Here is a 22,910-nt window from a genome sequence, read left to right as displayed (position 1 = left end):
AAGTGAAGGATGTGCAAACTGCCATCAGCCTTTTTTCTGCTTACCGTTCATCTGTATTTTATCGATTGTGTTTTTTTGTGAATAGATGCAATGGAGTATGCTGTATTGAAACGTTCCCCTATGAGACGAGGGAACTTCGCTCAGACCAATCGTGGCTCCAGTATAACTGTCTAACCTGCAGCGGGGGCTGCTGCTAGTGAACCCTTAGCGCACGACTGTGAATCCCTGGGCAGCAATGCATTATGTAAACAGGCAGGAACCTTAATTGGTGCTTATTTCTCTTTCTTTGGTATTTAAATGTTGTTTATGGTGTGGAAGAAGGTCTTGGAATTGCAGCTTTAAGATGTTAAGGGTTGTGTTAAGAGGGTTGTGTCTAACATACATTTACCTGTGATAGGTGATTTTGAGCACATATGTTCTGTGACCTTGAAAAATATTGTTTTTGAAAAATAGATTTTGTTATTTTGTTTTATTTTGTGGCTATGCATTTTGTGAACTTCACTTAGCATAGACTCACCAGCAGCTGAAGAGGTCCCCATTAGGAGGTGTGTGTGTGTATGTGTGTGTATGTGTGTGTATGTATGTGTGTGTGTGTGTGTGTGTGTGTGTATGTGTATGTGTATGTGTATGTGTATGTGTATGTGTATGTGTATGTGTATGTGTATGTATGTGTGTGTGTGTGTGTGTGTGTGTGTGTGTGTGTGTGTGTGTGTGTGTGGAAGACACACACACACACATATATATATATATATATGTATAAAACATGGCCTTTTCCACTCCTTCAACTATCTTAAAGTTCTAGGTTCTCTTAAAATCCAATGTCCCCTAACCACCCTAACCCTAAACGCTATCCTATTGGCAAATCTCTTTTTATTTACTTACACATTAAAGAAAATTGCCGGTATTTTGGTGGAATCTGCTTTAATGAAGAAAGTCTGCACTTTCACGCACACAGCCCATGAATTGCCAACTGTTCGCTAAATTCTGAAGTATATTTAATTGATAAATGTGTTTGTTTGTGTAAAACTGAGTGTGTATATGGGATGTCAAGCGGGGCTTCTGAAGTCACCAATTAAAATGAAATTTGCTTTTAATACTTTTATCAATTTTATCAAATCTTCTCACGTTATATAAAGGACAGGTTGTCCAAAATGGTAAATATTGAAAACCAAAGCTTTTCAAGATAGTTGAATTTCATTAAAATAGATGACCTAATGCTGATTGGTGATTGGTTTTTTTGCAGTGATATGTTTGTCTTTGATTGCATCACCATAATTTTTCTGTGTTGTGTCAGACATTTTTCTTTCTCTCTTTAAAAGGATGTGTACAGCAGATGTCAAAGTACAATGATCAAGCACTAACGATAACCTTTCATTGGTCTATTTTTTAATTAGTAGTTTGTTCTTACATGGTCAGCATACTGTAAGTGTGAAATCAAAGGGAAGGGTTTGCTGAAAAGATAGCTTGTGTCAGAATGAAGATGATCTATTGGTATGTTTATCTTCACGTTTTACGCTACCCTCATGTGTTAGCCTCCTGCAACAGGCCTGTCGGTGACTCAGGCTTGAGTCTATGGACCAGACTCACAGGCACAGGGTGAGGCTGAAGCCTACCCATAATCCTCCTGTGAAATAAAGGTGATGATGCCTTTATTCAGAGCACAGGTGAGCATGGTCCAGCAGGAACAGGATTGGAGTGCAGGAATTCTGGGTTGAATTCCTCCTTTATTTGTACATTTCCTGTTTTTAAAAACTTTTACTTGTGGGATTAGTTTTGTTTGGTAGCCTATAGGGATTTTGCTGATTGCGTTGATCTCGGAAAGCTTACTGAGTACTTAACCATAAAGCCTGTGTTACTTTGCACATGTCTTTGTGATCCAACCGTGTCATTTTAGGAACAAGAACATTTTTATACCATTGGTTATAAACTGCATATTTTTGACAGTGCTAATTATTTGATACAATGGTGGAAATTAAATAATTAGCCAAATAGTGAAAATTTCCTTTTGATACCAGTTTTTCATTTTTACGAACATTATTGATAATTATCACTATGCTGTGTACCTGTGTGTGCAATTTGATGTTTAGGAAATCCAAATGTACATTTTGTATCTCATAAATATCCAATATTTTTTTCTACTGACATGACTGTAAAAATGTATTTAGATATTTAACAAACTGCAACTAAACTGGAAATGTATAATATTTTTGCTGAGATGTAAAATAAAATGTTTCTATATTTGAATGGCTTTGCCTGGTTTGTGTGTCTGGTTTGCTGGTAGATATGAATGCATGGAACTATCCATTATTTATGTAATTCATTATATTTTCCATTAGTTAAGTCAAACCCCATCTGGCTTGAGCTCTGGAATATGACTGTCTGGGACAGCATCACTCTACAGGCACATTATTGCATGAGCTATTTTCCTGAATGTCTGGATTGATCGTCTGAAACTAGTTATGTCCTTATTACCGTTTCTCTCAATTGCTTACACATATTTTCTGAAACCATTTCCAATTTCTCGAAATTATGAACATGAAAATCAAAATGGTCAACTGTTTTTGCACGCATGACCACCATGGACCGCGCCAGCAAGAACGTCTGTGAGCCGGCCTTCATCCTCCTCTTCTTCATCACCTCCTACTGTGCTTCTCCTGCAGGGCCAGGCTCCTTTCAAACAGCCTTCTAGCAGGGTGAAGTGTGCACTTACAGTACTCAAAGGGAGTGTGCACTTATGCTCACAGGGTGAAGTGTGCACTTACAGTACTCAAAGGGAGTGTGCACTTATGCTCACAGGGTGAAGTGTGCACTTATGCTCACAGGGTGAAGTGTGCACTTATGCTCACAGGGTGAAGTGTGCACTTATGCTCACAGGGTGAAGTGTGCACTTATGCTCACAGGGTGAAGTGTGCACTTATACTCACAGGGTGAAGTGTGCACTTACAGTACTCAAAGGGAGTGTGCACTTATACTCAGGGTGAAGTGTGCACTTATACTCAGGGTGAAGTGTGCACTTATGCTCACAGGGTGAAGTGTGCACTTACAGTACTCAAAGGGAGTGTGCACTTATATTCACAGGGTGAAGTGTGCACTTATGCTCACAGGGTGAAGTGTGCACTTATACTCACAGGGTGAAGTGTGCACTTACAGTACTCAAAGGGAGTGTGCACTTATACTCACAGGGTGAAGTGTGCACTCATAGCAGACCTTGATATGCTGAGCTGTGTGCTTAGTACAGGCTCTGATTGGATGATGTCTGGGGTTGTATACATGCTCTTATTGCAGGCTCTGACTGAATTGTGCCCTGTATGCACAGTATATAGTATGTATAGTGTTGTTTTGATCCTTGGCTTCCTGTATGGCAGCCTATTGCCTATTACCTCTGTAATTACTCTTCATCGCTCAGCTCAGTCAGGTGATCTTAGGAGGGCATCTCTGACGGGATGTTTTTGTCTCATTTCTAGATAAACATGGAAAAGCACTTCCGCCCACCCTTTGCTGTGGGATACACATGCAGAATATATGCTGTCCATCTGCCAACAGTTTACGCACTTTCCTACTTTTTTAAAGCACCTTTGAAAGAAAATTAAACCTTTTATGAATTTTGTAGATGTCTTTTCTGCAATTTAATTGCTTTATAATAGTGCATAATTTTCTGTTAAATGTTGAATTCAGCATTTTCCATGTGATTCTTTTTGTAATGTTAGGATATCCATGTTTGGGGCTGGCACAAATCAATCCTGTAAAAAGTAAACTGAGTTCAAGACTAAAACTGCAAAGTTTTCTGAAAAACAGGAACCAAAAGGGTCTGGTCTCAGTTTAAATTTATTTAACATTAGCATTGTGGCTTGGAGTTTAAGTTCTTGTTCCTCAACAAAAGGTTCAAACCCCTGCTGTGCTCATTTGGAGTGAAAGCTGTTTTATGTAGCGTTCAATATTATGCCTGGGATTGGAATACATGAGTGCAGGGTTGAATCTTTACCTGGAGCGGTGTGTAGTGGAGGATTTGGCTCCCTCTGCTGGAAGCCACCTGTATGTAGATTACAGTTTCCTCTTCTCCAGTATCAAATCAGAATTTGCTCTGATAACTAAATGTGTTATTGTTGAAACCCTCAAGTCACCCTCACTGACCTTTCCCTTCATTACCAGGATTAAACCACAAACACACACGTTCCTCTGGCCTTAATTTTTAGTTTTTTTCTAGTTATGCATGCAAAGCTGAACATAAACTACATCTCCTCAGCCTGGACCTCCTCAGTCTGGGCCTCCTCAGTCTGGATCTCCTCAGTCTGGGGCCTGGACCTCCTCAGTCTGGACCTCCTCAATCTGGACCTCCTCATCCTGGGCCTCCTCAGTCTGGACCTCCTCAGTCGGGACCTCCTCAGTCTGGGCCTCCTCAGTCTGGGTCTGGGGCTCCTCAGTCTAGGGGATGGGTGGCAGGTGCCGTGCTGCTGCTTTAAATCTGAATATTTTAATATACTTCCCTATTATGCAGGGCACATCACATCTTATTGATGTTTTTGTAATTAATATTGTTACTGTTGTCATAGAAGAAGGTGCCATGTTGGTTGAACCATAGGGTGTTGCGAGCTGGCCGCCATATGTTTTACATGTCACCTGTTCTGAATTCTGGAGAATTAAGGGCATCTTCGGAGAAAATAATTAGAATGTCGTTAGAGTGTAATTACAGGGGGGTAGGGGGGCGGTCATTAAGTGCCAATGGCTGTGTCGCAAATTGCAGACTTGTGGAAGTTAACGGTCATGTGATCAAGTGCGTCCCAAACTCAAGTACACAAAATTCACCGGTCCTTATCATGTTGTACTTGGGAGGACCGACACACTTTCCGCTCCCATTGCATTTTCAGAGCCCCCAGCAAAGACGAAATTGTAATTTTAAATATGCAATCAACTGTAAAGGAATGTAAGCCTTTTAACTGATGAATAAAAATATACCAGCATATGGTCACCACAAATTTGTATCACAAATACGCTACGTGTTTCTGCAATAAAACAGCTAGCTCTAACTGTCACACCAGATGTCAGTCGCTGCTGCTAGTTGAATGCGTGTCACATTGCGGTCATGGCGTGATAGTACAAGTGCGTCTCAGATGAACGGTTCTCGCATTCTAACTGGGTGACTTGTTGGCGCACTTGTACGTTAAGCACGTGAGAACACGAATGCACAGGTAAGCTACACGAGTGTGCAATTTCACACACAGCCAATGTTCAAGTTTCTCACGTGAAAATGTGACCGGACACAGCGCAATCAACTCAGCAATCAACCCAACAACCAATCGCGTTAGAAATAGCCGACCCAGAGAACTATTATAGCCCACATCATCAACGGTGGTCGCACAAGGGATATTTGGTTAGAGTTAACAGAGTCCTGGGCTTCACGCCAAATTATGCTACTTTTTGGACTTGTAGATGGGGAAATTACTTGCTTTTGCTTGTTTTTTTTGGTTTTTTGGTTTTTTTTGGGGCTCTTTAGCAAATGCCTGTTCGGGAAGAAGGCGCGCTAAGCCCTCGGAATGCCAGTGAAACCGCACAGTTAAGGTAGGCTTGTGAATACTTGTCTTTCCCCCGGTATGCCAAAGTAATGGGCTCATCACAGCAAGCGCAATTTGGTAATATAATGGCTTACTTTATTATTGTCGTTGATTAACTGTGCCGATGAGAGGAAAACGTGTAGCCTATCTCGAACTGTAGGCTAATTGACTGTACCGTATACTTTTTATCAGTTCATAGGGTGATGTCAGGACATTATGTAAAATGGGACATTTTTTTTAGGCACTGTGCCCTTTAAATATTAGCGGCCAATCACTGAACGTCTTAATCGCTACAACACTAACATGACGCAATCCTTCTCATTGGTATGTGGTAACCAGAAAGTGTGGCAAAACGTTGCAGGACGCTTGGTGCTGTGACCTATCGAATTTGACTTTTGCGTAATCAGGGTCCATCCATCCTCTTAACCCGCTTATCCCGAACAGGGTCGCAGGGGGGCTGGAGCCTATAATGTTGTAAAGTATACTTGTTTAGAAACTAACCAAGGCCACTTCTGTCAGGCTGATTGCATGTTCAAGTAAAATGGGACAACTTCTAAGGTAAACATTCATTTTCAGTTTAATAATTTTTTTTAACATGGTAAATTATGTTCAATTGTACTATGCATACATTGGGCGAAAGGTAGGAATACACCCTGGTTGCCTGTCCATTGCAGGGCACACACACCATTCACTCACACTCATACCCACGGGCAATGGACTCCCCAATCAGGAAACCCACCCAAACACGAGGAAAACCTGCAGAAACTGCCCACTGCACCATCCCTGCCGCCTAAGGGTGTTAAACCGAAACAGACTAATAATCTGCGGAAATGTTTTATTGAAGTGTTTTATGAAGTCTTAATTTCTAGACAAATTTGCAGAATACATGTTTTTTGTGAATAAGCGTTTGAAGCACTGTCCCATTTTTACCAAAAGGTGTTTGGTAAAAAAAATTATTAAACTGAAAATGAATGTCCCAATTTATCTTAGAAGTTGTCCCATTTTACCTGAACATGAAATAAGCCTGACAGAAGTGGCCTTGGTTAGTTTCTAAACAAGTACTCTTTACAACATTATTTCAAATAATTATAATTATTTGATTATATAATTATAAAAACATGACTGGAGTGAGTAAATGCTCACTCCAGGAGGGAGGGTTAAATCATGAACGACAAGACAAACTTTAAATGATTTATTTTTTATAATGGAACGTTTTTGCTAAATTTATGGTAGTAGTTTCTTGGTTGCTAAGTAACAGTTGCTGAGTGGCAGTGGGGCATATGCATCCCAAATTTTAAGTTTTGCCCCCTCGGTGTAATTAACTGCAGGATAGCTGTAATAAAATTCTGCAGTCATAATATAGCAGATGTGATCATCTCACCTACACTAATAGGGTGCTGGAATTAATTTAGAAGTGAAGGGGTCAAATGCTTCCACCCCCACCCCACACAGCACTATAGCCTAGAAAAGGAACGTAACGTAAAGCAATTTGTATCCAGGGGGGTGGACAATGTGTGGAGTAGTGTGCCAGTACATGTAGTAGAGGCAGAAACATGTATCCATGGGGGTGGACAATGTGTGGAGTAGTGTGCCAGTAGTAGAGGCAGAAACATGTATCCATGGGGGTGGACAATGTGTGGAGTAGTGTGCCAGTACATGTAGTAGAGGCAGAAACATGTATCCATGGGGGTGGACAATGTGTGGAGTAGTGTGCCAGTAGTAGAGGCAGAAACACTGGGGCTTTTCAAGGCCAAGCTTGATGTGGTGGTAGATGGCTTTTAGGCAAACTAAACATGGTTTAATACAAGTTGAGAATCAGTACTTTGACCATATGAATTGTTTGATTACTAACAGTGGAAATTAAACTATCAAAAAGTGGTGCTATAGGCCATTAACTTCCAAGAAGGTCCACTTGAAAATTTGTTTAGCCCCTCTACCATTGCATTACTGAATGTAACACTTTAATGTCTAATGTGTAACTTTACTGGAACATTCTTGAGCCATCAACAATGTCCTGACATGGTTCTACTGAAATTGTGGTCAATGTTCCATCTCATGTCATGTTCCAAAAATGTTCGAACCATTTTGTAACTCGCCACATGAAATGGTTAATGAGCTTTCAGCTCAATAGCTTTGTAACAACTGATGCTTCCATAATTAGATGGGCAATTGTGAATATCCAGTGCCTACAGTGACCCCATGAGAATTGACATGGTTAGGGTTCAGTAACTGGTTTGTGATGCATTTAATTCATTTACCTGCTTTTTGCGGTTTCATGGTTGTGCCAAGTGACCAAGAACTGTTGAAGGTAGAAATGGTAGAAATGTGAAGAGGTTTATTGTGATTTGTGATGTTTACCCATGAATGCTGAAGACAACTGCCATTTCATAATTGAAAGGTTCTCCCTTTTTGTGCTTATAATATTCTCTGCTTGTCCCCTGATATAGATGGATCACCATGGAGTCAGCAGCGAGGAAGGAAGGCCCCCCCAAAATACCCACTGATATTCCTGTGCATTGGTTCCACTGTTGATGCAAGGGCTTTGTACACCAGTAGGGGATAAAGGACTATTTGACCATGTGCTGGTGGCACCAGGCCTTGTCACAGGGGCACCAACCTTCTCCACCCTTGGCACCTGGTCATCTATAATCTATTCACTCATTGTCAGTGTGAGCAGTCTTAGCACCTCCTCTGGCTTCTGTTGAGCTGGGATCGGCTCCTGCTGATTTAAACCAAGTGCTGTCACCCGCCTTACCCTTGGCTCTCTTCAGTGCCAGCCTCCCTGACCTGCTGGGCTGGAAGGTCAGTCTTGCTCAAGACCAAGCAGAGGACCTACAAGGGTTTGGTTGAGACTTATATAGCCAAAGAACCATTTCCATCAAGTTTGATTTGGCCATTGATTACCTGGTGAGACCCTATAACAAGAATTGAGCTTGTATACATGCTTAGATCTATAAATTAAAATGAAGTTATAATCCAGTTGAGCCAGAGATTATGCATAAAGTAGGAAGTTGGATCTTATTTCAGGTTTTGGTTATTGAAGTGGTTTTGTGTAATGCATGTCTAACCCTAACCCAACTACATTACGAAGACAAAACTGCTTATTGATGCACCTGGCACACATCCCATGAATCCACCTGCATCAACAAAGCTCAAGTGCTTTCAGTGTCTTGGACTCGCCCTGCACGCTATGGTTAATTTTAGGTAGGGTGAGCTGTAGACCGGCCTCACCTCCCTTGTGGTCCTCCAGGCTCACCTTCACCCCTGTGGAGAAAGGGGGTTGACAGGACACCCTTGGCAGTGCTCGAGCATGAAGTTGATCTGAAATCCCACAGCCCTCAGCCAAAAGTAAAAGCTGTCTTGGGATATGCTGGCTCCTTGAGGTTGACCTGCCTGTAGTGACTGGAGGATGAGTGAGTGACACAGAACCCAGGGGAGTGCTCTTCCACCTCAGCATTGCCAGGGATGGTCAGGGTCTCTGAGGGACCGGTCACCTCTGTCATCTCCCAGCCCTGAGGCTCCACCTCCTTCCTCTGCTCCAGTAGGCAGGAGCTCCTAGGATCATCACTAGAGCTTCATTTGGAGATGATGGTGAGAAGCAGCTTTTAATATTTCAATTACTCGTGCATGAGAAGCGTGACTGGATCAAAGGCAGAGAAGAACTTGAGTCTGAGAGATGGTTTGTTCTGCTGAAGCTTTGGGGAGGGAGCTCCCAACTCTCCAGAGGTCACTGCTGATGTTCCTGTTGATTGGTTCCACTGTAGATGCAAGGGCTTTGTACACCAGTGGGGGATAAAGGAGCATGGGGTTGACTATGTGCTGAGGGCACCAGGCCTTTTCACAGGGGCACCAGCCTTCTCTACCTTGTGCATCTGGTCATCTATAGTCTCTTGTCCTCTTCACTCATTGTGTCAGTGTAAACAGTCTTACAACCTCCTCTGGCTTCTGTTGAGCTGGGATCTGCTCCAGCTGATTTAAACCAAGTGCTGTCACCCGCCTTACCCTTGGCTCTCTTCAGTGCCAGCCTCCCTGACCTGCTGGGCTGGAAGGTCATTCTTGCTCAGGTAATGGTTCTGTCCAGGTCCTCAAGCATCCATCTCTCCTGTCATTGACTGTGTAGGAATGGTCATGCCGTCCATGTAAGTTCATGCTGGTGATTGCTGCACCTTGGAGTTGTTGGTCCTCTGCTTGGTCTTTCTGCAGAATCCACAGGGATGTAGGTGCAGCTGTGATGGACACTGTGCAGCCCATAAATGTCTACCCCTAACCTCTGCTGTTTGGTAGGTCAGTCTCGCACTGTAGCACTCATTCTGAATTCATCAAAATTAAATTAATGATCATTCTAAAACTATACAAATGATTCTCTTCATTCAATTTCAAAAGTAAATAGAAAGTAAATAGTGTGTATGAAAGTGGCATTTTTGAAGGTTGCAGCACTTCTACATTGTTGTGCTTCTCTCCCTAATTTGGCAAAATGTAACTCCATTATTTTCATATTTATTACTTTTGGCTGAACTTGATTTGTGAAAATGGAATACCAGTGTAATTCTCAATGACCAAATCAACAGTCTTTCAAAACATTGCTTATCTTGTATGCTTTAGCAACTGTCCTTCATCTAACAGCTCTTAGGTTCTTTGATATTAATTGTAAATAACTTGCTCATTTTGTTAAAATGCAGAATTATAACCCCAAGACAGCCACCCATGATGATTTTTCCTGCTGTTCTGTAATGCTGAACTTGTCTTGATCTTTCCACCAGAAATCCTCATCAAGTGCCTAATGAATGAAGACACCGTTATCTGGATTGATGCTCCCCTTACTTTCTTGTATGGATTCAGACGGGAAGAGCAGTCATCTGGCAATCAGAGGGTTGCCGGTTCACAGTTCCTCCCTGGGTATGTCGAAGTGTCCCTTAGCAAGACGCCTAGCCCCCAATTGCTCCCAACAAGCTGTTTGGTGCCTTGCATGGCTGCCAATCGCAGTTCGTGTGAATGTTTAATGAGAAGCATCAATTGCACAGCACATTTAGGATACAGGCGCTATATACAATGTGAACCATTTACCATAACCCAAAGGCTATTTCCATCTCTGGTGTGATATTATATTGCCCACTGATTACCCAGTGAGACCCTACAACCCGTGCTGAGCTTGTATACATGCTTGGATTATAAAACTTAGCATAATTTATAGGTCCAACTTCCTGCTTTGCAATGCATAATTTGTCCGAAATGGGTCTTAGTACAAGTTAATGGTTATTGTGACATGGCTCAATTTTGCATTGAGTTCATCTTCAACAGGCTCTGATCTGGGTTTGGAATAAATCTCTCAATCTTTGTCCTTAGTCCTCAATAGTTTGTCCACACCTGCCTCCTGTTCATAAGAGTATGGACTCGAAGGAGCATGAGAAGGCTGTGGTCTAGCTGTTCTGGGCCTCGCCTTATCCTCCACAAAGTAAACCAGCAGCGACTAGACCAGACAGGTTTGTCATTCTGTTGTGCTAATTTGAATGCGTGTATGAAAGTGATGTTTTATTTGACGGTGGCAGCACTTATATATTGTGCTTCTCCCCCTTGTTTACTAATTTTGCTAATTTAACTCCATTCATTTTTATTTATTTTGGCTGAACTTGATTTCTGAAACTAGAGTACCAGCGTAATTCTCAATGACCAAATCAGCAGCCTTTCACAACATTGCATATCTTTTATGCTTCAGCGCCTGTCCATCTGCCAACTCTTAGGTTCTTTCATATTAATTGTACAGAATTAGCTGCTTTTGTTAAAATGCAAAATTTATAGCTGCAAGGCAATGTCAGCCATAGGATTATTTTTCCTGCTGTTATGTAATGCAGAAACTGTCTTGATCTTTCCACCAGAAATCCTTATGAAGTGTAATGGAATGAAGACACCATTGTCTGGATTGACAGTGAAAGGTAAATGTACTGCCTTTTGCTTTTGTGAACTAAGACTTGATTGAACACCAGTCATGAATCTACAGTGCGACTGAGCTCAAATGGGACTGAGTGTCCATGAAGGCCTGACCAGACAGGAATGATACTGGCCCCTCTACAACTTTTCCATAGTTTAAGAGGCAGGTGTTGTGCCCCAGTGTTTCTGCTTGTGCATTGTGGGACTTTGTGCTGCCCTGCCTGTTTTGGTCTCCCCTGCTGGTGGAGATAACATTGGACCATCTGAGGGATTGTATAAGAGGCTTATAGCCCAAGAACCATTTCCATCTCTAGTTTGATTTGGCCATTGATTACCTTGAGACCCTGTAACAAGAATTGAGCTTGTATATATGCTTATCTATAAATTAAGCTAGTTATTATCCAACTTCCTACTTTATGCATAATCTCTGGCTGAACTAGATCTTATTTCAGGTTTTGGTTATTGAAGTGGTTTTGTGTAACGCAGGTCTAACCCTAACCGAACTACATTACGAAGACAAAACTGCTTATTGATGCACCTGGCACACATCCCATGAATCCACCTGCATCAACAAAGCGCAAGTACTTTCAGTGTCTTGGACTCGCCCTGCACGCTATGGTTAATTTTAGGTAGGGTGAGCTGTAGACCGGCCTTGCCTCCCTTGTGGTCCTCCAGGCTCACCTTCATCCCTGTGGAGAAAGGGGGTTGACAGGACACCCTTGGCAGTGCTCAAGCATGAAGTTGATCTATGAAATCCCACAGCCCTCAGCCCTCAGCCCTCAGCCAAAAGTAAAAGCTGTCTTGGGATGTGCTGGCTCCTTGAGGTTGACCTGCCTGTAGTGACTGGAGGATGAGTGAGTGACACAGAACCCAGGGGAGTGCTCTTCCACATCAGCATTGCCAGGGATGGTCAGGGTCTCTGAGGGACCGATGACCTTAGGCTCCACCTCCTTCCTCTGCTCCAGTAGACAGGAGCTCCTAGGATCATCACTAGAGCTTAATTTGGAGATGATGGTGAAAAGCAGCTTTTAATATCTCAATTACTCGTGCATAAGAAGCATGACTGGATCAAAGGCAGAGAAGAGCTTGAGTCTGAGATGGTTTGTTCTGCTGAAGCTTTGGGGAGGGAGCTCCCAACTCTCCAGAGGTCACTGCTGATGTTCCTGTTGATTGGTTCCACTGTAGATGCAAGGGCTTTGTACACCAGTGGGGGATAAAGGAGCATGGGGTTGACTATGTGCTGAGGGCACCAGGCCTTTTCACAGGGGCACCGGCCTTCTCCACCCTGTGCATCTGGTCATCTATAGTCTCTTGTCCTCTTCACTCATTGTGTCAGTGTAAACAGTCTTACAACCTCCTCTGGCTTCTGTTGAGCTGGGATCTGCTCCAGCTGATTTAAATCGTGCTGTCACCCGCCTTACCCTTGGCTCTCTTCAGTGCCAGCCTCCCTGACCTGCTGGGCTGGAAGGTCATTCTTGCTCAGGTAATGGTTCTGTCCAGGTCCTCAAGCATCCATCTCTCCTGTCATTGACTGTGTAGGAATGGTCATGCCGTCCATGTAAGTTCATGCTGGTGATTGCTCCACCTTGGAGTTGTTGGTCCTCTGCTTGGTCTTTCTGCAGAGTCCGCAGGGATGTAGGTGCAGCTGTGATGGACACTGTGCGGCCCATAAATGTCTACCCATAACCTCTGCTGTTTGGTAGGTCAGTCTCGCACTGTAGCACTCATTCTGAATTCATCAAAATAAAATTAATGATTATTCTAAAACTATACAAATGATTCTCTTCATTCAATTTCAAAAGTAAATGGAAAGTAAATAGAAGTTCAGGGTGAGGGTTAGTGCCTAACTGCACTACTAGAGGCTGGGGGTGGACATATTCCTGGCTGCAGTGTCCATTTTAGGTGCAATCTGCATCCTTGTGGACTCTGCAGAAAGACCAAGTAGAGGACCTACAACTTCCTCAAAGGTGCAGCAGCCAGCACCTTGAACCTTCATGGATGGTATTACCTTAACTGCCGTCAGTGACAGAGGAGCGATGGATGCTTGAGCACCTGGACAGTTCATTACCTGAGCAAGAGTGACCTTCGGGCCCAACAGGCTGAGGATGCTCATACTGAGAAGCAACAGCAAGGTATGTGACTACATGTGGTATGAGGTGGTTGGAGAGTGCATTCCACTTTGAACAGAAAGGCAGTCTAGGAAGAGTTGGCTGCTCACTGTTACAATGAGTGTGAAGAGGACAACACGTCACACATGATTTGGTACAGTGTGGAGAAGGGTGGTGTCCCTGTGAAAGCCGAGGCCTGGTGCTGTTATTACATGGTCCTGCCCAAGCTCCTCTAACCCCTTCCAGTGTACAAACTCCCAATATCTGCCGTGGTGCCAGCGGACAAGATCATCAGGGGCTGATCTCCAAAGATGGCAAAGGGCTTTCCCAAGCCTGAGTAGAATTGACTTTTATAGCCAGGGAGGAGAACAGCAGCTGCCAGAGGAGACTGCACAATGAAATCCAAATAAAACGATGGACTCCCAGCGTATTTGAAGAGTATGTTACATTACATTATTGGCATTTGGCAGACGCTCTCATCCAGAGCAACGTACAGTTGATTAGACTAAGCAGGGGACAATCCTCCCCTGGAGCAATGCAGGGTTAAGGGCCTTGGTTAAGGGCCTTGCTCAAGCTCCCAACGGCTGTGCGGATCTTATTGTGGCTACACCGGGATTAGAACCACCGACCTTGCCTGTCCCAGTCATGTACCTTAACCACTAGGCTACAGGCCCAGTAGATTGAGTGTCTGTACTCTGACTTTTTTGCAAGGCTTAATTTAGGTCTATCAAGGGTGTTTGTATGGCTAATCAAAAAAAAAAAAAAAAAAAAAAAAAAAAAAATCAGACTGTCATTCTACATTCTTGTGGCTCGCCAAACTGAGCTGGATTGATTAATATCAGATCTCTAGTTCCTAAAGCAACTCCTGTAAGTGAATGAATTACTGATCATCGAATTTGAAATCCTATGTTTGACTGAAACTTATTAATATTGCCCTAAATGAATCCACCCCTCCCCGTCTGACGGGTCGTGGAGGAGGTGTTGCTGCTGTATATAATTCCAATGTCTTTGCTACTTTGCTTTTTTGTCCAGATGTGCAAAACCGATTTCAGTCAGTTTTGTCCTTGTAATTGTACCAGGGCTATACAGTGGTTTCTTGAGTTTCATTCGTTTAATTCAGATAACGTAGTAATTTTACACTACATTACATTATTGGCATATAGCAGACGCTCTTATCCAGAGCGCATAACAACAAAGTGCATACCCATAACTAGGGATAAGTTTGCTGAAAGACCCTAGAGGGAAGTACAATTTCAACTGCTGCTACCTGTACAACAAAGATAAGGATGAGGGCCTTTTTTTTTTTTTTTTTTTGAGAACAAATAAACAAACAGAGCAAAAGTGACCAAAGTGACCAAAGTGAACTATCCAAACACTGCTTACCTAGCCAACTAAAAATACCGATACACAAAGCACATCACAGAGACAACAATTAAGGTTCACAGGGAGGTAGGGAGGCGCGGGGAGAGGTGCTGCTTGAAGAGGTGTCTTCAGCGTGCACTTGAAGGTGGGGAGAGATTCTACAGTTCTGACCTCAACAGGGAGTTCGTTCCACCACCGTGGAGCCAGAACGGACAGTAGTCGTGAGCGTGAGGTGGAGGTTCGGAGAGGGGGAGGTGCCAAGCGGCCTGTGGAGGCTGAACGAAGAGGTCTGGCAGGGGTGTAGGGTCTGATGATTTTTTGTAGGTAAGCTGGGGAAGACCCCTTAACTGCTTGGAAGGTTAGCACCAATGTTTTGAATTTGATGCGAGCCATGACAGGCAGCCAGTGGAGGGAAGTAAGCAGGGGGGTGACGTGTGTATTTGGGAAGGTTGAAGACCAGACGAGCTGCTGCGTTCTGAATGAGTTGGAGGGGTCTGATGGCAGACGCTGGGAGGCCAGCCAAGAGGGAATTGCAGTAGTCCAGGCCGGACAGAACCATCGCTTGGACCAGGAGCTGGGTCGAGTAGGGGGTGAGAAAGGGGCGGATGCTCCGTATGTTGTATAGGAAGAACCTGCAAGACCGGGTCACCACCGCAATGTTCTCGGAAAGGGACAGTCTGCTGTCCATCACCACACCGAGGTTCCTTGCACTGGGTGACGGCGTGAGTGTGGTATCCCCGAGGGAAATGGAGAGATCCAGATGGGGAGAGGTTTTAGCAGGCATGAATATCATTTCAGTCTTGCCTGGGTTGAGCTTTAGATGGTGGTTGTCCATCCAGCTCTGGATGTCCCTCAGGCAAGCAGAGATACGGGCTGAAACCTGCGTATCAGACGGCGGGAACGAGACGAAGAGTTGGGTATCGTCTGCGTAGCAGTGGTAGGATAGCCCATGCGCAGTGATCACAGGGCCAAGGGACCGAGTGTAAAGAGAAAAAAGAAGCGGGCCTAGGACTGAGCCCTGGGGAACTCCTGTGGCAAGGGGCCGAGGTGTCGATACCGAACCAGCCCAGGCAACCTGGAAGGAGCGACCAGAGAGGTAGGACTCAATCCAGGAGGTAGGACTCAATCCAGTCCAGGGCTGTGCCACAGATGCCCGTTGCTGATGGGGCAGACTGGATCACTCCATCCTCCTCCGTGTCGAAGGCAGCAGAGAGATCTAGAAGAATGAGGACAGAGGAGAGGGAGGCTGCTCCTGCGGCATGGAGTGACTCACTGACGGAGAGGAGCGCAGTCTGTCGAGTGGCCCGATCTGAAGCCAGACTGATGGGGGTCTAGCAGGTTGTTGTTAGAAAAGAAAGAAGAAAGTTGAGTAGAAGCGGCTCATTCTATGGTTTTAGAAAGGAAAGGAAGAAGAGATAACGGGCGGTAGTTCTGGATGATGGAGGGATCCAGAGTAGGCTTTTTTAGCAGCGGAGTGATGTGGGCCCTCTTGGAGGATGACGGAAAACAGACGGAAGACAGGGAGGAGTTGACAAGGGAGGTGACAAATGGGAGAATGTCAGGTGTGATAGTTTGGAGAAGAGAAGAGGGGATAGGGTCAAGGGCACAGGTTGTAGGGCGGTGGCAGAGCAGGAGTTGAGAAACATCAGAGTCTGTAAGGGGGGAGAAAGTGGAAAAGGAAGGGATGGGCCTAGAGGGGGGGGGGGAAGGGCACAGTGAGGGGGGGCGGTGGTTGTAAAGGATCTGCGGATGACTGTGACCTTCTCATCGAAGAAATCAGCAAAGTCATCAACAGCGAAGGAGGACTGAGGAGGAGGTGGTGCGTTGAGGAGAGAGGAGAAAATAGAGAAGTTTCCGGGGGTTAGAACCGGAGTTCTGAATTTGTGTTTGATAGTATTTTGCTTTGGCGGCAGTGACAGCGGAAGAGAATGCCGCCAGGAGAGACTGGTAAGTCGTGAGGTCTGAAGCGTCTCTGGATTTCCCCCACTTCCTCTCCGCGGAGGCCGGCCCTGGAGGTACGGAGGGTGTCAGATATCCAAGGACTGGGAGGGGATGTGCGAGGTGGCTGAGACAGGCGGACAGAGAGAGTCAAAGGCGGAGGAGAGATGAAAGGAGGGTGGCAGATGCAGAGTTAGTGGAGTTTGAAGAGGGATTCGAGAGGGGGGGGAGAGAGGCGGTGACGGTGCTGGCAAAGGAAGAGGGTGAGAGGGAGTGGAGGTTACGGTGGGCTGAGGAAGTGTGGGTGGGAGGAAGAGGGAGGAAGAGGGAGGAAGAGGGAGGGAGAATGAGATGAAGTGGTGGTCAGATGTATGCAGAGGGGTAACCGTGAAATCGGAGCATGAGCAGTTCCTCACAAAGACGAGGTCTAGGACATTGCCCGCCTTGTGGGTTGGAGGAGAGTGTTGCAGGGAGAGGCCGAAGGAGTGGAGAAGTGGTAGGAAGGCAGTAGCCTGGGAGGCTTCTAGGTGGATGTTGAAGTCTCCAAGGAGAATCAGTGGGGTGCCATCCTCAGGGAAGGAGCTGAGAAGGGTGTCTAGCTCATCAAGGAAGTTTCCCAGAGGCCCTGGAGGATGGTAGATAACTGCAATGAAAAGGTTAGTAGGGTAGGATACTGCAACAGAATGGAATTCAAAAGTGGATATGGACAGGTCAGAGAGGGGGAGAACAGAGAATTTCCACGAGGGGGAAATTAAGACCAGTACCACCGCCACGGCCGGAAGGCCGGGGACTGTGCGAGAAGGAGGATGAGAGGGCAGCGGGAGTGGCGGTGTTGTCAGGTGTGATCCAGGTCTTCGTGAGGGAAAGGAATTGTAGGGACTGGAGGGAGGCATACGCAGGGATGAAGTCAGCCTTCCGAGTGGCAGACTGGCAGTTCCATAGTCCCCCTGTGACAGCAAAGTCCTCACAGGGGGTCAGTGGGGGGTAGCTGAGGTTGGAGGGGTTCCGACGCCGTGGAGACCCACGTCGCAGGGGGTGTCTTCGAGGGAGAGAGCAGACTGGGATGGGGTGAAACATAACATCACAAACTGGGACGGAATATACACTTGCGTCGCTCTGACACGCCTATTTAAATTGATTTGATATTGCTTGTGAGCAATTGTAGGCAAAGCTAATCTACTGAGAAATTCCACAGCTATTTAAGCTATTTAAGACAAATGTTCAAACACTCTACAGGTATGCAACCAGTAGAAGTGATTAACAGGTAATAGACAAACAAACTGGCTCAAGCCCTAACCCTTGCTGTTCAAATGAGCAATTTAAAAATCAATGTTACCGCGTCTAGAGGAAAGTCCACAGCGATACTAAACACCTGGTTAGAATGATGCACTTACTGACTAAGGACAACTTTTGCATGTCTAATATACGCTAGCGTCGCTCTGACACGCCTATTTAAATCGCCTACAATTGCTCACAAGCAATATCAAATCAAAGCTAATCTACTGATAAATTCCACAGCTATTTAAGCTATTTAAGACAAATGTTCAAACACTCTACAGGTATGCAACCAGTAGAAGTGATTAACAGGTAATAGACAAACAAACTGGCTCAAGCCCTAACCCTTGCAGGGGATTTTTATATTCACATGGATAGTGAAAGTGATCATCTCAGATCAGCATTCCTGTATCATTGAATCTATTGGCTTTGATCAGCATATGCATCAGCCCACACATTCCCGTTACCATACACTCGATCTGGTCTTAACTTATGACACAGAAATGGCAAATACAGCAGTCATGCCTAAAAATCCTGTGTTATCAAGGGGATTTGAGCACATCAGCCCAGTGTTTGCTTCACTGGCTGCCTGTGAAATTTATATATATATATAATAGGTTACAAAATTCTACTTCTGACTTTGAAAGCCTTACATGGGCTTTCCCCTCCATTTAAACAATTTACTTAATCCTTATACTCCCTCACGTATTCTCCATTTGCAGGGTGCAGGCCTCCTTGTTCCTAGAATAAAGTTCCATAGGTGGCAGAGCCTTTTCCTATCTTGCTCCTTTCCTGTGGAACAAATTGCCTGCTCATGTTCAGGGTGCAGACACTACCACCTTATTTAAAGCTAGGCTAAAAATGCATCTCTTTAGTCTGTCCTATAGTTGAGGGGCAGGAGTGGGTGGCAGGCATAAGCTATAATGGTGGACTTGGTGGTTAGTGCTGTCAGTGGATCATTGTTGGTAGTGCTGTGTTAAGCATAACCTGTCATGGTTGGTTGGTGACTTTCTCAAGCCTACCCACATGGCTGTGTTGGCCACTGCCTCGGTTTCCCTTAGCTACGCTGCCATAGCCTTATTCTGCCGGGGTTCTCCTTATCGCACACAGGTGCCTGTCCCTCCTGCTGTGATTGACCAATTACGATTTGGACCCCCTAACAATGTTACTTTCTTCTTCTCCCTGCTCTGGGCACCTGCCTAGAGCTCTAGCCCAACTTTTCCTGTGCACCCCTTCCTGGCTCGGAGCTCCAGCCCCAAGACCAGTCGCACAACTCCCTCCTGCCACTGCTGATTCAGCTAGAGCACCAAGCCTATGCCCTTGCCTGACAGTACCACCATTGGTGTTCCTGCCCATCCCTCAACCTCATCTCTGCTTCAAGTTATTGGGCTTATTTTGTTAAAGTATGCAGCAGAAACTCATAAGCTGAAAATTACTTGTATTGCTTGCGCTTCATTTTGGTGCTGATATCCAAATGGGCTGTCCCTGTCTCAGATGTACAGCAATTGTTTCTCAAGTTTAATTTATATGTATTCATATTTAAACAATGACTAAAGTGGGTTAATTTATTCACAGCTGAGATAAATGAAATGAAGGTATTCTAAGAGACACGATATGATGCACAGTTCAAACAAGCCATATTTTTCCCTTTCTGTTGTGTTGGTGTTAAATGTCTACTTTCTTTTTTTTCCCCCTTTATTTTGATTGTTTCGACACTAGTCGGTTAGCCGACTCGCACTGTTCCCCCGACACGGACTCCCCCTGTCTCTGTGATTTCTCATATTATATATGTGTTGCGCTAGTCTACATTTAATTGTATTCCCTGTCTCTCCTACATATTTTATACCACATTGTTTGCACTTAATGGCATATATGCAGTTTTTGGTTAGTGTTTTATGTAGGTTGTGTTTGTAACCCTGTTCCTGACTATAGTGGCTTGGTTGTAGCATACTGGGCCCTGTGTAGGTATAGTATTAATTTCTGGTTGTTTCCTGCTCACCAGATGACCTTTAATATTTTTATTTGTTTTATATGCTGAGAATTTTATAGTTCTGGATCATGTTTGAGTTCTGTAGGGTGCGGATTAGATTTAATTAAATTTTTCTGTTTGCAGCGAGTAGGTTGCCGAGTAGGTGGTGATTAGCGGGATGATTTTGCACGTGTCTCGTCTGGTGGTTAAGGTTTTCCGGACCTGTCTCAGGAAAGATCTGGAATACCCCCGTGGTTTTAATGCATTGAAGAGGGTCTGGGTAGCCTCTTCAAAATCCATTACCTGTGTGCAAATCCTGTTGAACCTGAGCAATTGTGATTTGATCAGGCCCTTGAAAGTGTGTTTAGGGTGGAGACTGTTTTTATGTAAAAGTGTGTGTGTGTCAGTATCTTTAAAGAAAACTTTAGTGTCTAAAGTGTGTGTTTGGGGAAAAAGAGGGTCCCTTGTATGTGGTAGTGTCCAAGAAATCTATTTGTTGGTTATGCGTGATGTATTTAACTGTTATCATTCTATGGTGTGTGTTGAGGATTTGTATAAAGTGTTTGAAGTCCTCTAAACTGTGTCCATGTTCCCCATATGTCATCTAAGTATCTAAAATTATTGGTGGGTAATTTGGGGCATTTTTGAAGAACAGTCTCCTCCCAGTGTGCCATGTGAATGTTAGCGTAGTCCGGTGCAAATTTTTTACCCATCGCTGTGCCGCTGATTTGTAAAAAGAAATCTTTATTGAATTCAAAATCATTTTTTGTCAGGCTGATTTCTAACAGTTGTAGGAGAGATGTATCCGGGCGGCTGTCGTCCAGGTATTTCTCCATCCAGAGTTTTACAGCTGTTAGCCCTGCTGCAGTGTTTATGTTTGTAGAGACTATCTATGTCAATTGTGAATAAAATTGTGTCCTGTGTTATTTTAGTGTTTAACTATGCGTATGAAGTCGTATGTGTCTTATGTAACTGTTGTGCTTAGTTGACAGTGGAATGAGGAAATAGTCTATGTATTCTGCGATCCTGTAGGATTCGCTGTTGTATTTTGGGGAGGAGGTAAAAAACCCTTGGTCTAGGATTTTCCTCCCCCCTTAGGTAAAAACTTTGTTTTTTTGTGATGTAATTGTTTTCTAATAGTGTCTGTATAATGTCATATATTTCTTGTGCTGTGTCTAGATATATGGGTCGAATTAATTTTTTATAGTGTGCAGTGTTGTTTAATTGTCTGTGTGCTTCTTGGATGTACTGTGTTCTGTCCATGATTACTATGGCACTCCCCTTGTCAGCTGGTTTGATGACAATTTGTTTATTGTTTGCCAGCTGATGTAGTGCTTGGCTCTCTCCTCTGCTGAGGTTGTTTTTGTCTTTATGGGTTTGGGGGTTAAGTGCCTTGATCAGGGTGTTGTCTTTTATGAGTTGTGTGATTGTACCCGGGATTTGGCTCTCCCTGGGTTCCCAGTTGGATCGGGCCATAAAGGGTGTTCTGTGTGTTTTCTGATCCCTCAAAAAAGACAGCTAGTTTCAGCTTTCTGTGAAACTCCTGAGCTTCTCCTCTGAGGGTTTCTTTTTGTTTTTTTCTAATGTTTGCCGTTCGTACGAATGATAGGCCTTTGTCCAGTAAACTAATTTGATTTTGTGTGGGTGAAAAGTTTTGTGCCAGCAGTATAATGTTCTTATTCCCCTCCCTGTTTGTGTTTGGGTTTATGGGGATTCTCAGTTTAAATGTTTTAGCCAGTGTTCCAACATCTTGCCAGCTGTTCTCTCTGTCCAGTGGATGTCGTCCCGTGTAGTGCGGAAGTCCTCCTCCGGAAGCTTGGGAACATGTGGCATGTTTCGGAGGATGTGATTATTGATCTCCTCCAAATTGGATTTCTGGCGGGGTTCCAGGTTTTGGGAATAATTAATTAACGGGATCCAAATTTCCGCTGCCGGGAAGGTGTTTTTCGTCATCCTCAGCATGGTCTGCAGCTGTTTTATTGCTGTTTTTTTAGGGTGCTGGTCCTTGTTAATCCCAGTGGACAGGATGACTCTCTGTACTCTGGGATTCACTTGGGTTTTCTCCAGAAGTCCTGCGATATGATAAAATGTTGCTCCGGGGTAGCTGTCAATTTGGAGGTCTCCCCTGGAGTGGGACTGGATCCTGGAGAGGTTGGAGTCCCCTAGGATTATGTTCGGTTTGCTGGTTCTGATGGTCCGTTCCTGGACCTTCCGGGTTGTTCGGGGGTGTCTGGTCGGGTAGAAGATTTCCTCCGCTACTCCGACTCCAGTGGCATGGGGTGGGGGCGTGGGAGTGGGTGCAGGGGTCAGGGGTCAGGGGTCAGGGGTCAGGGGAGTGGGAGTGGGAGTGGGAGTGGGAGTGGGAGTGGGAGTGGGAGTGGGAGTGGGAGTGGGAGTGGGAGTGGGAGTGGGAGTGGGAGTGAAATCTTTATTTCCCAAGTTGTCCCATATTAGGGCCTCTTGGGAAATAAAAGTTTGCACTGGCCATTCAGGGTACTGAAGCCTTTAAGTAGGAAGAATTTGGTCCCTCTTGTGTCGGTGCTCTATGTGCGTTGATTTAGTCCTCTTGGAAATAGAGTGCTAAGTTTGAGAATCCAGTGTTTCTCAAACCTGCGTCTCTCCTCCGGTGTCCAATTGTTGTTCATTTGAAGGCCCGATATTTCTAGTGCCTCAAGTCCATGGTGAAGGAAATGAGCCACCAGGTGTGTGTCTGTCTCTCTATGATTTCTAATGTTGTATATATGTTGTGCTAGTCTACATTTAATTGTGTTCCCTGTTTCTCCT

General features: G+C 44.5%; 1 long non-coding RNA gene across 1 annotated transcript; it reads left to right on the top strand.

Moving 5' to 3' along the window:
- Positions 1–10,308: 10,308 nt before the first annotated feature.
- Positions 10,309–12,338, top strand: LOC133134081 (uncharacterized). Its single transcript, XR_009709245.1, has 4 exons — positions 10,309–10,445; positions 10,893–11,029; positions 11,423–11,479; positions 11,961–12,338. It is a non-coding gene; the product is annotated as an uncharacterized LOC133134081 (long non-coding RNA).
- The last annotated feature ends 10,572 nt before the right edge of the window (positions 12,339–22,910 follow it).

This window comes from Conger conger, chromosome 7 (assembly GCF_963514075.1).
Source record: "Conger conger chromosome 7, fConCon1.1, whole genome shotgun sequence".
NCBI classification, from domain to species: domain Eukaryota; kingdom Metazoa; phylum Chordata; class Actinopteri; order Anguilliformes; family Congridae; genus Conger; species Conger conger.
This window is presented reverse-complemented; position numbering and strand designations above follow the sequence as displayed.